The sequence below is a fragment of the Zea mays genome, chromosome 1 (genome assembly GCF_902167145.1).
Source record: "Zea mays cultivar B73 chromosome 1, Zm-B73-REFERENCE-NAM-5.0, whole genome shotgun sequence".
NCBI classification, from domain to species: Eukaryota; Viridiplantae; Streptophyta; class Magnoliopsida; order Poales; family Poaceae; genus Zea; species Zea mays.
The window spans coordinates 151,541,522-151,554,164 of record NC_050096.1 but is presented as its reverse complement, the minus strand read 5'-3'; positions in this window follow the sequence as shown (position 1 = coordinate 151,554,164).

The following is a 12,643-nucleotide window of genomic DNA, read 5'->3' as shown; positions in this document are numbered from 1 at the left end:
AGTTAATCAAGTTGCTATGAAGCGAGCTCTTGCGAACAAAACAATCATAGAGAAAAGCAGCACAAGAGACACAATGTTTTATCCCGTGGTTCGGCCAAGTATAACACTTGCCTACTTCCACGTTGTGGTGTCCCAATGGGCGAGGGTTGCGCTCAACCCCTTTCAAGTGATCCAATGATCAACTTGAATACCACGGTCTTTTGTTTAGTGTTCTTCTCCTGTTTGCGAGGAATCTCCACAAGTTGGAGCCTCTCACCCTTACAATATAGATCACAAAGAAGCACAAGAGTAAGGGAGGGAAAGCAACGCACACAAGACTCGAATCTGCAGCACACACATGCACACAAGCCAAGACTTGAGCTCGAAACACAGCATAGGGAGTTTACAACTCAAACGGAGCTCAAATCACTAACACAACGAATCAAATGTGTGGAGGCGGAGTTTGGGAGTCTTAGAATGCTTAGTGAATGCTTGGTGTAGTGCTCCATGCGCCTAGGGGTCCCTTTTATAGCCCCAAGGCAACTAGGAGCTGTTGGAGATCAACTTGGAAGGCAAATCTTGCCTTCTGTCGAGTGGTGCACCTGACAGTCCGGTGCACCACCGGACAGGTCCTGTAGCAATCCGGTGCTCGATCCCTTTCATTATCTGGCGCATCCGACCGTTGGACCAGCGGTCTCATTGGCACACCGGATAGTCAGGTGTGCCCAACCGACCGTTGGCGCGGGCCACACGTCGCCCGCTGATTGCGCTGGTGACCGTTGGCTCGAGCGGCTCTGACTCACCGGACAGTCCGGTGCACCACCGAACAGTCCGGTGATTTTTAGCCACGGCGCTTTCTCCTTTTCCCGAGAGCGACGAGTTTGTTGCCGATGTACTTGGGCGCGGGCGCTCACCACCGAACAGTCCGATGATTTTTAGCCACATCGCCCCGCCGATTCTCGAGAGCGGCCAGTTCGCCGCCGAGCCAGCCTAGGGCACCAGACAGTCCGGTGTACCAGGCTGCAACAAATTTGGCTGTACCGAGTCATACCTTCTCCAACTCTTTTCTTCTTTTCTTGGCACTGTCTCTAGCACTTAGATAAACATGTTAGCATTCAAAAACAATTCACTAAGTCTAGAAACATACCTTGTTCTTTGTTGTGCACTTTTCACCTACTTAGCACATATGAGTTCAAAACAATGTGTTGGGCATCTAATCACCAAAACAATAATAGAAATGGCCCAAGGGCACATTTCTCTTTCAGCTGGCACGCTGTGCCGGGTGCGCAAGGCTACGCCAGCTAGCTAGCCACGCAGGCTGGCCACCACAGGCGAGCTTGCCCTAGGGAGGGTGGGAGCGCCAGGGTCCACGGCCAGAGGGCTTGCGCCCGCTGCTACAAAGCGGTCGAACATCTACGGAGAAGAGGAGCGCAGAGGGGTGGGGCTAGTCGACCAAGGCCCCTAGTATGGCTCCCGCGCAGGGGCGCACGCTGTAGCAGTGCCGGGTGGGAGCAGAGTGACGCCAGTGGGGTGTGTTGCGCGCACGACGAGCACTGGCCACATCAAGGGAGAAGGGCGTGGGAGAGAAAAAGAAAAGGAGAGGGGAGGCTGGGCTGACTCGGCCAAGCCATGGCCATGGCGAATGCGGCAAGGGGACAAGAGAAGGGGAAATAGAGAGAGGAAGGGGAGGGGCTCACCATGGCGGCGAACCTTGGCATGACGGCGGCAGCGGCACTTCGGGCGGGGCACGCCTCTGGCAGTGGTAGCGGTGCTAGGGCGTGGGACGGGTGCACTAGTGGGCGAGTTTGTGAGGGAGCGAGGCACTAGATCAGAGGGGAAAATGGCTGAGCAGGCGCAGAATTTTAGCATGGACTTTAGGAGAATGGTTGGCGAGGGAGTCGCATAGTGGTCTCGAGGCGGTTTCCCTTGGAGAAGAAGAACATGGTCTTGGCGGCTCTAACGCGTGGGCCCGGGGCGCACGGTCCGGCGCGACGCTCCTGCGCGAGCGTGCGGTAATGGGCAGGGTGGGGCAACCAGCTGGGTGGGTGGGCAACGGGAGCGCACGCTGCGATTAGGCTGCGAGGGAGGGGGAGGACGCGTGGGCCATGGCGCTGGGCTGGCGCGCGGAGCCTGTTGGCGGAGGGGGGCATGGACTGGGCGCAGGAGTGAGCCAAGAATGGGGAACAGGGCAAGTGGGCCGGCTAGGAGGGGGAGGGGCTGGGCCTTTCCATTTCTCCTTATTTTTCTTATTTTCTTCTGTATATTTTATATATTCTCTTCTATCATATTTTCCAAACTCAAACACATTTCGCAAATCAAAAGTAAATGCAACTCAAACTCACCATCCAACAAAAAATAGCTATGCTCCGGCATGATGCAGCATTTCACAACTTCCTTAGAGTTTTGTTTATACACGCCATAACATAAATCATTCTACCACTTTGAAAGGGAAAGAAAGGGGTGAAAACTAAAGAAGAAGTGAGAGGTAACACCTGAATTTTGTGCATATATGAGAAGAAATTTTATACCCCAAAATTCATAGTGTTACAAACCTATCCCCCTTAAAAGAATCTCGCCCCGAGATTCAAGGTTAGCCAGCAAAGAGTTTGGGGTATTTCGCTTTCAGATCGTCTTCTCGTTCTCAAGTTGCTTCTTCCTCAGAGTGATGACCCCATCTGACTTTGCACATTCTGATGATATTTATTCGGGTGACTCTATCTGTAATCTCTAGAATCTGCGTTGGCTTCTATACGTATGTCAGGTCTTCTTGGACTTCCAGTCCTTCCACGAGCAACTGCTCCTCTGGTAGACGCAAACAGTTCTTCAGTTGAGACACATGGAAAACGTCATGCACCGCTGACAGATCTTCTGGTAAACTGAGCTGGTAGGCCACTTCTCCATGCTTAGCTAGAATTTGGTACGATCTGATATATCGTGGTGCTAACTTGCCCTTGACCCCAAACCTTCTAACTCATCTGATAGGTGAAACCTTTAGATAGACATAATCTCCCACTTCGAAACTCAGTTCTCTTCTTCTTGTGTCAGCATAACTGCACTTCTTTAATTGCGCTTCGAGCAAAATGTCGGGACTGAAATCCCGTCTTTCCCCAGGTTGATCCTAGAGTAGCGGAGTTCTACAACTCCTTCCGTACAGTGCCTAAAACAGTGACATTTTCAAGCTGGCTTGATGGCTGTTGTTATAGGAGAATTCTGTATAAGATAACTTATTATCCCAACCTGACTTATCTTGCAGTGCACATGCTCTCAACATGTCTTCCAGAATTTGATTAGTTCATTAAGTTTGACCGTCGGTCTGAGGGTGATAAGCTGAACTGAACTTCAAATGTGTGCCCACAACTTCTTGTAGTTGCTGCAAAAAAATGAGAGGTGAACTGTGTTCCTCGATCTGACACTATATTCCTCGGCACACCATGCAAACAAATAATCCGGGACAATTATTACTTAGTTAGCGTTGCTCCATTGTATGTTGTCTTCACTGGTATGAAATGGGCCACCTTAGTTAAGTGGTCCACAATCACCCAGATGGAATCATAGCTAGCCTAGGTATGAGGTATGCCAACTATGAAATCCATCCCGATCTCATCCCATTTCCACTGAAGAATTTGCAACAGCTGCAAGAGTCTAGCTGGTTTCTGATGCTCTACTTTGGTTCTTTGGCAACTATCACATATGGCAACATGATCTGCAATCTCTCTTTTCATACCGTACCACCAAAACCTCTTTTTCAGATCCTGATACATCTTCTCGTTTCTGGGGTGTGTAGAATAGGCTGTCTCATGAGCTTCTTTGAGAATTAGCTCCTGAATGGACTTGATGTCAGGAACACACAGTCGGTCTTTGAACCATATCACGCCTTCTGCATCTTCTCGAAAGTCCTTGCCTCTCCCTTCAATGATTAGCTGACGAACCTCGCTGATCTTCTCATCGCCTTTCGGTCCTTCTTTGATATCTCGCTCTAGGGTGGGTTCTAGTTCAATTGTCACTCCCTTTATGTTGTTCAGAAATCCGATGCTCAATCTATCAAACTCCTTGGCTAACTCATACAACATCGGGTGAGCGGCCATCATGTTTAATTGACTTTTTTAGCTTAGCGCATCTGCAATCACATTTGCTTTTCCCGGATGGTAATGTATCTCCAATTCATAGTCTTTAATCAGCTCTAGCCATCTTCGATGTCTCATATTTTGCTCTGACTGGTTGAACATGTACTTTAGACTCTTGTGGTTTGTGTAAACATCACATATCTGCCCATATAGGTAGTGCCTCCATGTCTTCAATGCATGAACCACTGCTGCTAATTCCAGGTCATGCGTGGGATAATTATTCTCATGAACCTTCAACTGTTGGGACGAATACGCAACGACTCTTCCATCTTGCATTAGCACACATCCCAAGCCGGTGTAAGAAGCATCACAATACACCAAGAATGTTTTTTGAACGACAGACAGAACTAAGACAGATGTTGTAGTCAACTTCTCTTTCAACGTTTCAGAGGCCTCTTAACACTTCTAGGTCCACTTAAATTCAACTTTCTTTGCTAGCAAGGCTATTATGGGTCTCACAATCTTTGAAAACCCTTCAATAAAACGCCGGTAGTATCTGGCCATTTCAATGAAACTCTTGATTCCATGAACATCTTTCAGTGCTTTCTGTTGGGGACTTGTTCTCAAATGCTATGAATTAAGAACAAGGCAACACAAAAATAGGTTAATGGTTAATGCCCTTCATCCTTCGAAACATTATTTCCCTAAGGATATAACGATCTTCGGACGAAGGTCATGAAGGACGTACCTTCATCATCACAGCATGTATCAATGAAAGACGAAGCATATGAAACAAGAGAAATAACATGGATAATAATATGACACCATTAATACATCCTTTATCATATAATCATGAATGAATAAGAACAATATTTAATTACATATGTACCTTCGGCTTGACATAAGGCAAAGGTACAAGTGTGATGCACAAGCGAGTACAAGTCAGCGTGAACAGTACGGGGGTACTGTTCATCTATTTATAGGCACAGGTCATAGCCTGTGTGAAATTACATTCATGTCCTTTACAACTAGTTAGAATCATGACACAAATTATCATGGGGTGATCGGCCTTTTCATCTTTAAGTCGGTGCAACCCTTCGTCTCAAGGCGTGTCGCTATGCCGAAGCTTCCTGGATGGTAGCTTCGGCGTTGCTTCTATGTTGATCTTCCGAAGGTGTTTCTTCTTATAGGACCTTCGGCGACGAAGCAGACCCCCAACAGTAGCCCCTTCGCGGTGCTAGATCGTTTTTCGTAACGAGCTTGATCTGTGAAAATTTTTCCAAGGCTTCGGAATGCCGAAGGTCCGAAAAACACCTTCCCTAAGCTCGTTGCCGAGAAACGAATAAAATATTCCGAGCGCGAGGTAGCCCACCATGTGGCGGGTACGCGCGATCTGGCGATTCACCTCCCACGCGCCGAGTGGTCCACCGTTCAGTGGGTGCAGGTAACTGTTCAGTGGGTGCGGGCGACTTGACGATTCACCTTCACACCTGTAGCACTATATAAATAGACGGGTAGGTGTGAAGTTACCATAGCATTCATTGCTATTGCACTGTTGTGCTGCTGAAAAATTTAACCATAGCCGAACCTTTTTCATCGCATACTTCGAGGAAAGCACCATCTTGATTTAGCTTCGGCATAAGAGAAAGCTTCATCAAAACTGTAAAAATCATCAGTTTCACAAAAAACTTGTAAGGAATTCAACGTCAGATGGCCAGAGTACGTTCAACTGCGAGGGTGACCCGTGATGGAGAGGAGGCCAAAGCCACTGAGACTGCCCCGATCTCCGAAGTGATGAGACAATCGGGACTGGTTGTGACAGAGGGGGCTATTGACGAAGATGCACATATTGCTGAGGCTGAAGAAGCTAATATTGAGGAAGAAAATGCTAATGAAGAGGAAGACTATAACACTCTAATCCCAGCAAAGCCCAACCACTTAGATTTTGAAAAATCTACTATCTCTGAGGCTGATGTGCCCATGATGATGAAGCTCGCTTACTTTGGGGAGACAGAGAAGAAGCTTCTTCGTTTTGCCGGCGAAGAAACCACCCCAGAGCCAAAAAATGACGAAGTGGTAGTTTTTAAAAGCTTTTTCAAAGCTGGTTTGCGGTTTCCACTTCATGAGATGATTGGGGAAGTTTTGGATAATTATGAGATTTATCTTCATCAGCTGACTCCTAACGCTATCGTTAGGCTCAGCATCTTCATTTGGGCCCTTCGAAGCCAGGGAATGGACCCAAATGCTGAAGCTTTCTGCCGAGTGCATGAGCTACATTATCAAACAAAGGCCAGAGAAGATGGGCTTCATGAGAATTTTGGCTGTTATAACTTCGCGTACCGCAAGGATATGAAGGCCCCTGTGCTAAGCTACCGCACAAAGTGGCCAACCGGCTGGAAAAGTGAGTGGTTCTATATCAAGGCTGATGAGAAGAAGAGAGAGAAATTGAAGATGCTAGTATTGAGCTCGCTGAGTTTATGCTTCGGGCTAACCAGGCCCCTGTGCCGCATGTCGTCGGGGTCACCATGCCAACAGGTTGTAGCAGAATTCAGAGTTGTGAATAAGCAGATCGGCACTAGAGATCTGGTGCAAGAATACTTAGCCAATGGGGTATTTCCGACGTTGAGTGAGTAGAATATTCCGAAGCTGAAGGGAGCAAAGAAAAAGAATGAACTTGTTCGATTGCCCTATCACTTCAAGTTCAAGAAACAATTCAAAGAGCCTTGCCAAGAGTGGCTAGAAATGATTGAGGCTATGTGCAACAAAATTTTGGGCAACTATACTAAAAAAGAAGATCAACTGATGACTGCAGCCTTCGGCACCCGACCAAAATGAAGGCTGAATCGAGTAATGGATGCCCTGAACTTTGAATACCCTGACTATGAACGATTAAACAAGGGTGCCGAAGGGTCAAAGAGAAAGAGGGTTGTCGGTGTTATGAACAGACAGGCTGCTAGGATGATAAAAGAAGATGAAAAAAATTTGAAAAAGAAAAAATCCAGCCCTAAGCCAAAGGTGACAACCTCGAAGAAGAGGAAGGCTGCAACTCTAGAGCCGAAGACGGCTGAGATAGAAGAGGGAGCTCCTTCGACACCTTCTACTGCCGAAGTGGAAGAAATTTTAAAGGTAATGACTGAATCCTTACCTATCAAGCTGCTAAGTCCACTAGGGCCGGAACTGATGAAGCTTTTACAGAAGAAGGACGCACCTTCGGCAGCGAAGAAGGTGGTTGGGCCAAAAAAGCGAAGGATTGTTACTGTTATGCAAGCTATTGAGGAGACACCACCGCTGGTCTCAGCGTCAAAAATAGCACCAGCTGCCGAAGTTGCTGCTTCTGTCAAAGCTACAACTATTGAAGCCACCAATCTGGAGAGCACATTCTCTGATATTGATAAAATGCTCTTGGAGATGGCTACGGAAGAAGCTGTCGCAGCTGCCGAAGAAACCCTGGCCACAGTGCCTGAAAAAGGGAAGGAAATTGCCAAAGATATTTCAGAGGAAAAAGGCTTCAATTTTCAAAATATAATTGGTCAAGAATTATCCAAGGCTGAGCAAGAGGAGCTGCAGGAGTACGCTATATCCTGTGGCTACCAGCCAGGAGCGATGCTCTTCGGCGGAATTAACGAAGAAAGCTTAGGATGTATTCGAGATTGAACTAGAGCAAAGATTATCAGCACTCTTTCGAAGAGTGTTGGTTTTTCGAAGCTTGAGGCTGACATCAGTCGCTACCGACGACATCATATCGTCGGTAGTTTATTCTATTCCAATTTCAAGGTAAATTTTTTTCCTCAGCTTTTTATTGTTTTACGACGAAGGTGATTTTCTGACGAAGGTTGTTTTGGACAGAGTATGCTACTGAGCAAAGCCTTGAGGATGCAACAGGACCTCGAAGATAAGAAAAATGAGGTTATAATTGCAGGCTTGGAAAGTAAAATCAAAGATCGTGAAGCTGCTCTTGAAAAGAAAGACTTTGTTCTTCAATCAATGGAGGGTTCATTGGCAGAAGCTCAAGCCGAAATTACCAGGTTAAACAGTGAACTCCTCCTGAAGTCAGAAAACTTCGAGCAAGAAAAGAAGAATTTTGATGCGAAGCTCGAAGCCGAAGTCGAGAAGAGTTCAAATTTGCAAAAATCGTTGAAGGAGCTTCAGGACAAATGTCTAGACTTCGGCAACCGGTGCGTGCAACGGCTGAAGCAGGCCTTCAACTCAGTTGGAGCCAGTTCTGAAAAATTTGAACAGTAACATCACCACCTCTCAGTAATAGTGTTAAATTTACAAAGTAGTGGTTCAGTTAAGGCGACATACCACAAAAAACAAAAAAAACAAAAAAAACTAAATAACTGCAAAATCGTAGCATTGAAGGAACTTATTGACAATTGTAGAGTTAAGAGAAGTTGCTGACAGATCGTACATCCTGAGCCAACACCAGATGACGATCGCTGAGAAAGGAAGTCGGCGGCTCGCAATCGATCTTACTGACCGCCGGGTGGGTGCGCTCGACATGAATCGAAGCAATGCAGCGACGGCGGTACCAACAATGTTTTTAGGGTTACATCGAGATTGAAGCCCACCGCTTTTAATTAGTCAGGGGTGAGAGGGGCGTGTCACGCGATGTTTTTTTTGCCGCCTTTTTTTCGAGATCCGGGGCGTGTTGCGTTGGCCGCCAGCAGGTGGCGCTCGCGCAGGATCGGGATGGTCCCAGCGTTGGGGCGTGGTTGGGTTCAGGTGAAGCGTCACCCTAGGTGACAAATAGATGTTGGTTCATTTATGGCTGCGTTCCCTGGTGAGGGCAGCTCGCATTTTTGCCACTTTTGTGGTTTTTACTCATTTGGGTGAGGTGGCACACGCCGCGGGTCACCACCCTTATCCGAATGCGGGTGTTGTAGGTCCTTCTATTCCTGCTGCTCTGCCCTTACCTCAAAGGCAGGCGGGGGTGCGTTTTCCAACTATCTTATTGCCCCCTAAGCCTAACAAACCTCCTCAATCAGGGATCTGGCGCTCAGCTACTACTCCGCCAGAACCGAAAACTTCCACAACATGTTTGGAAGTTGTGAAAGCCCTCCTGAATGGGGCTGCTCGGGGGTGCATCGAGAATTGGTGTACGGGGATATGGAACGAACTAAAAAACAGTTGTAACTGTTGCTCCCCGTCCACCTGCTGCGATGAGGGGCTAATATATATATTCATCATCTCAGGTGATAGACCAGGAGTCCATCACTTAGACCACCCTGGCACGTTTCCCACGCCTGCTCAATCGGCCGAGACCGAGCTACCCCCCGCGCAAGAGTCGAGCCGAGCCAGTCGTTTACCGTGAGCCGAGCCACCTCGCCTGAAATGACTTAATGTAGCCTACAATGACTTAAATGTTACCTAGAGTCCTAGACATGGGAATGACTTAATGTTACCTAGAATGACTTAAATGTTGTCTGGACTATAAAATGATTTAATATTTTCTGAAATGACTAAACCAATAACAAAAGAAATGTACGATAAAAACTAGAAAAAATGGTTGAAAAACAAATATTAACTTATTGTTTTCTAAAAAAGACTTAATATTTACTAGAATGACTTATGTTGATTGGAATGACTTAATGTTGTCGAAATTATTGAATGATTTTGATTGGACTCTAAAATAACTTAATGTTGTCTAGACACTAGAATGACCGAATATTACTTAGAATGACTGAACCAATAACAAGGATTGTCTGAGATACATAAAAGAATGATATAATGACTTAATGTACGCTGGAATGTCTGAAACAGATTAGAAATGACTTAATAGGTGTGTGCCTATGGACCCGACATGTGGCGTAGAGGGAGCCACGCGTGGGAGAGGTGACAACGTGTGGCTAAGAAACAAGCCGCGTGCGGGGCAGAGCCACGCAGGGGGGCCACATTGGTTTGGTCCAGGTGATGGACCACACCCTAGGGTGATAAACTAATAGTCCATCACCCTTCCCAATCTAATACATCCGATTAAAGTAGCCATATATGTCTGATTGGTTCAACTACACCATTAGATACTGTTGATGGACCGTTGGGTTTATCGTCTATAGTTATGTGAAGGAAAAAAATAGAGTCGATTTTATGAGTCGACTATAATTTTTTGTGCGGCGTTGCCACACATACTTTTTTTATTTCCATTGTATTATTCTTTTGGTGTAATTTCTATTTTCGGTTAGCAAGGTGGTGAGACTTCTAGTAAACTTTGCTTTTTATTACTACTATTGCAGTCCTGATCATATGGTTCATAATTACCAATTTAACATATCGGGAAGCATATTTGCTAGATTGGTATCTAGATAAACTGTAAGATAATAGGTTGTAATCAATTCCATGGGCAACTTTCAGATCACGGGGCGTTTGGATCCCTTCATTTTAGAGGAATTGGAATTCACTCAATAAAGTAACTTATTTAGTTTAGAATTTGACATTCCACCACTTTCCAAAGTTCATATATAAGCCTATCTCAAATTCATGAGGTGGAGGGTGGGAAATAATTTTATGCATTACTAGAATTGGTTTCTAATCTATAACTTACATGACACTCTTCGTCTCACTTCTATATAGTAAAAATGTAGCACATAAATATCTCCGACATCTTACTAATAATAATATACAAATATATTTTGCATAAAACCAAATTAGCTTAATTGATATATGCCTAAATTACTATTATTAGAATGGAATTCAATTCCAATGATCCAAACGAGGCGTCAGATTTGTCATGGTTGTCTATAGTCTGAAAAATCATTCTGTCAGATTTCAAATGTAGGTTTCTTCCAAAATATCAAATGTAGGTCATTGTAAGATTCAGGCGAAATCGAACTTTTTCAACTTGGCCTATAAATACATTCAAAATTTTATGCTCCTATTCTGTCTGTTAGGCTAATTGTTGTAAAGAAGATGTTCATTTTTTATGGTCGGCTGCATGTCCATCGTAGTGAAATGGCCTACAGAATAGCGTAAACTGATGTACCATAACCATTTCAAAAAACATGAAGAATTCTAGCCGTGCCAATACAAACAGTGAAATTATTTTAGGACGCATTGGGATCCACTGCACACTTAGAAATACTAATAATGTCATGCTGATGCATGACAAGAATATTACTAATATTTTTTTCTTAACTACATGCATGCTGACACATGGTAAATATATTACAAATATATATTTTTTCTTAAGCACATGCACAGTAGGACGTATGAATAACATAGAAGAAGGATATAATAACTGAATCTAAATGACTTACGCAGCTATGTATGTAAGAAAAATATAATTCTAGACATATGAATGTTCAGTTAATCATTTTTTCTTTATATTTTTTCTTTATATGAGAATTCAAGCCTTTCCATGCAGCCAGATGACCGAAATTAAGAGAGGCAATGATATATAGCAGATGAGCAAGTACCAAATAATGTTTTACAAGCATGTGGTCCTAGTGGTGCAGACATGATGGTTGAGTCAAATAAATCTTAATATTTTTTTAGCATTGTTAGAGACCATCATATAGCAGTATGTTGTCCGAGAAAAATCAAGCAACATGGTGGCACCTACTACTTTAATGCAGTTGAATTATTACCTACCTAGATACAACTATATGTTTCAGATTCTAAATTAAACTTAGTTGTTGCAGCCACAACAATACTATTTTAACGAACATCTTAATCATAAAGTCACAGTAAATACACTTTGTGTACGCCGCCCGTGCATATAATTAGACTTGTAAGTTTAGATTATACAAAAAAATATATACAACTTATCTAGTTAGGTACTTATTATGAGTCCATAGACTTTGTTTTTGCTTTATTCCAGCACGGTTCTGACTGAGTGTCGGTTCAGTTCTTCGTGAATACTTTACTGGATTAGTTCCGGATTGGAATAGTTCGCAAATTTGTATTAGCTTGATAGTTGGAATGGTTCCGGCCTCCAATCTGGACTAAACGAACAGAGCCTGAATAGAAATAGAACCATGTCTCCCATCACTAATAAATTAGCCTAGCAGAAAAATGGAATAGAAGCAATGATAACTTGTGCGGTGGAGAGAGATCAAATGTGAAAAAAATAAGCGCGATGGAGAGAGCTTCTGGTGAGCAGCGAGAAGCAACTGCGAAATTTGATAGCTTTTTGTGAGTCATGGAACCGAAGAATCTTGGATCTTGCCGTTGCTTGGCTTGCTACCATAGATCTGGGAGACTGTGAGGAACCCTGGTCTAGGGTTTCGCCCACCCTTGGATCTGTGCCCAGGTATGGCTTTCCCTCTCCCTAGGGTTCATCCGACGTGAGGTTTCCCCCTTAGCCGAATCAAACAAGAACCCTAAATCACACAGGTATGTGGTGGTGCTGGATTTCTGTTTTATTTCATTTCTTGCCTTCTCCATTACAAATACTCAGATTTATAGCAGCCCAAAGTGGCTCTAACTGCTAATCAGTTATTACAACTGGATTACAGCTAGATGACAGATCTAATCAGTTATTACAGCTCGATGCCAGTAGCTTATAGTTGTATTACTCTATCCCCTCTTGTTACCTTGTCTGCATCTATGCTTTCCTGGTAGGGTTGTGACAATCCGCCCCCCCCTTGAGAACTTGCTTGACC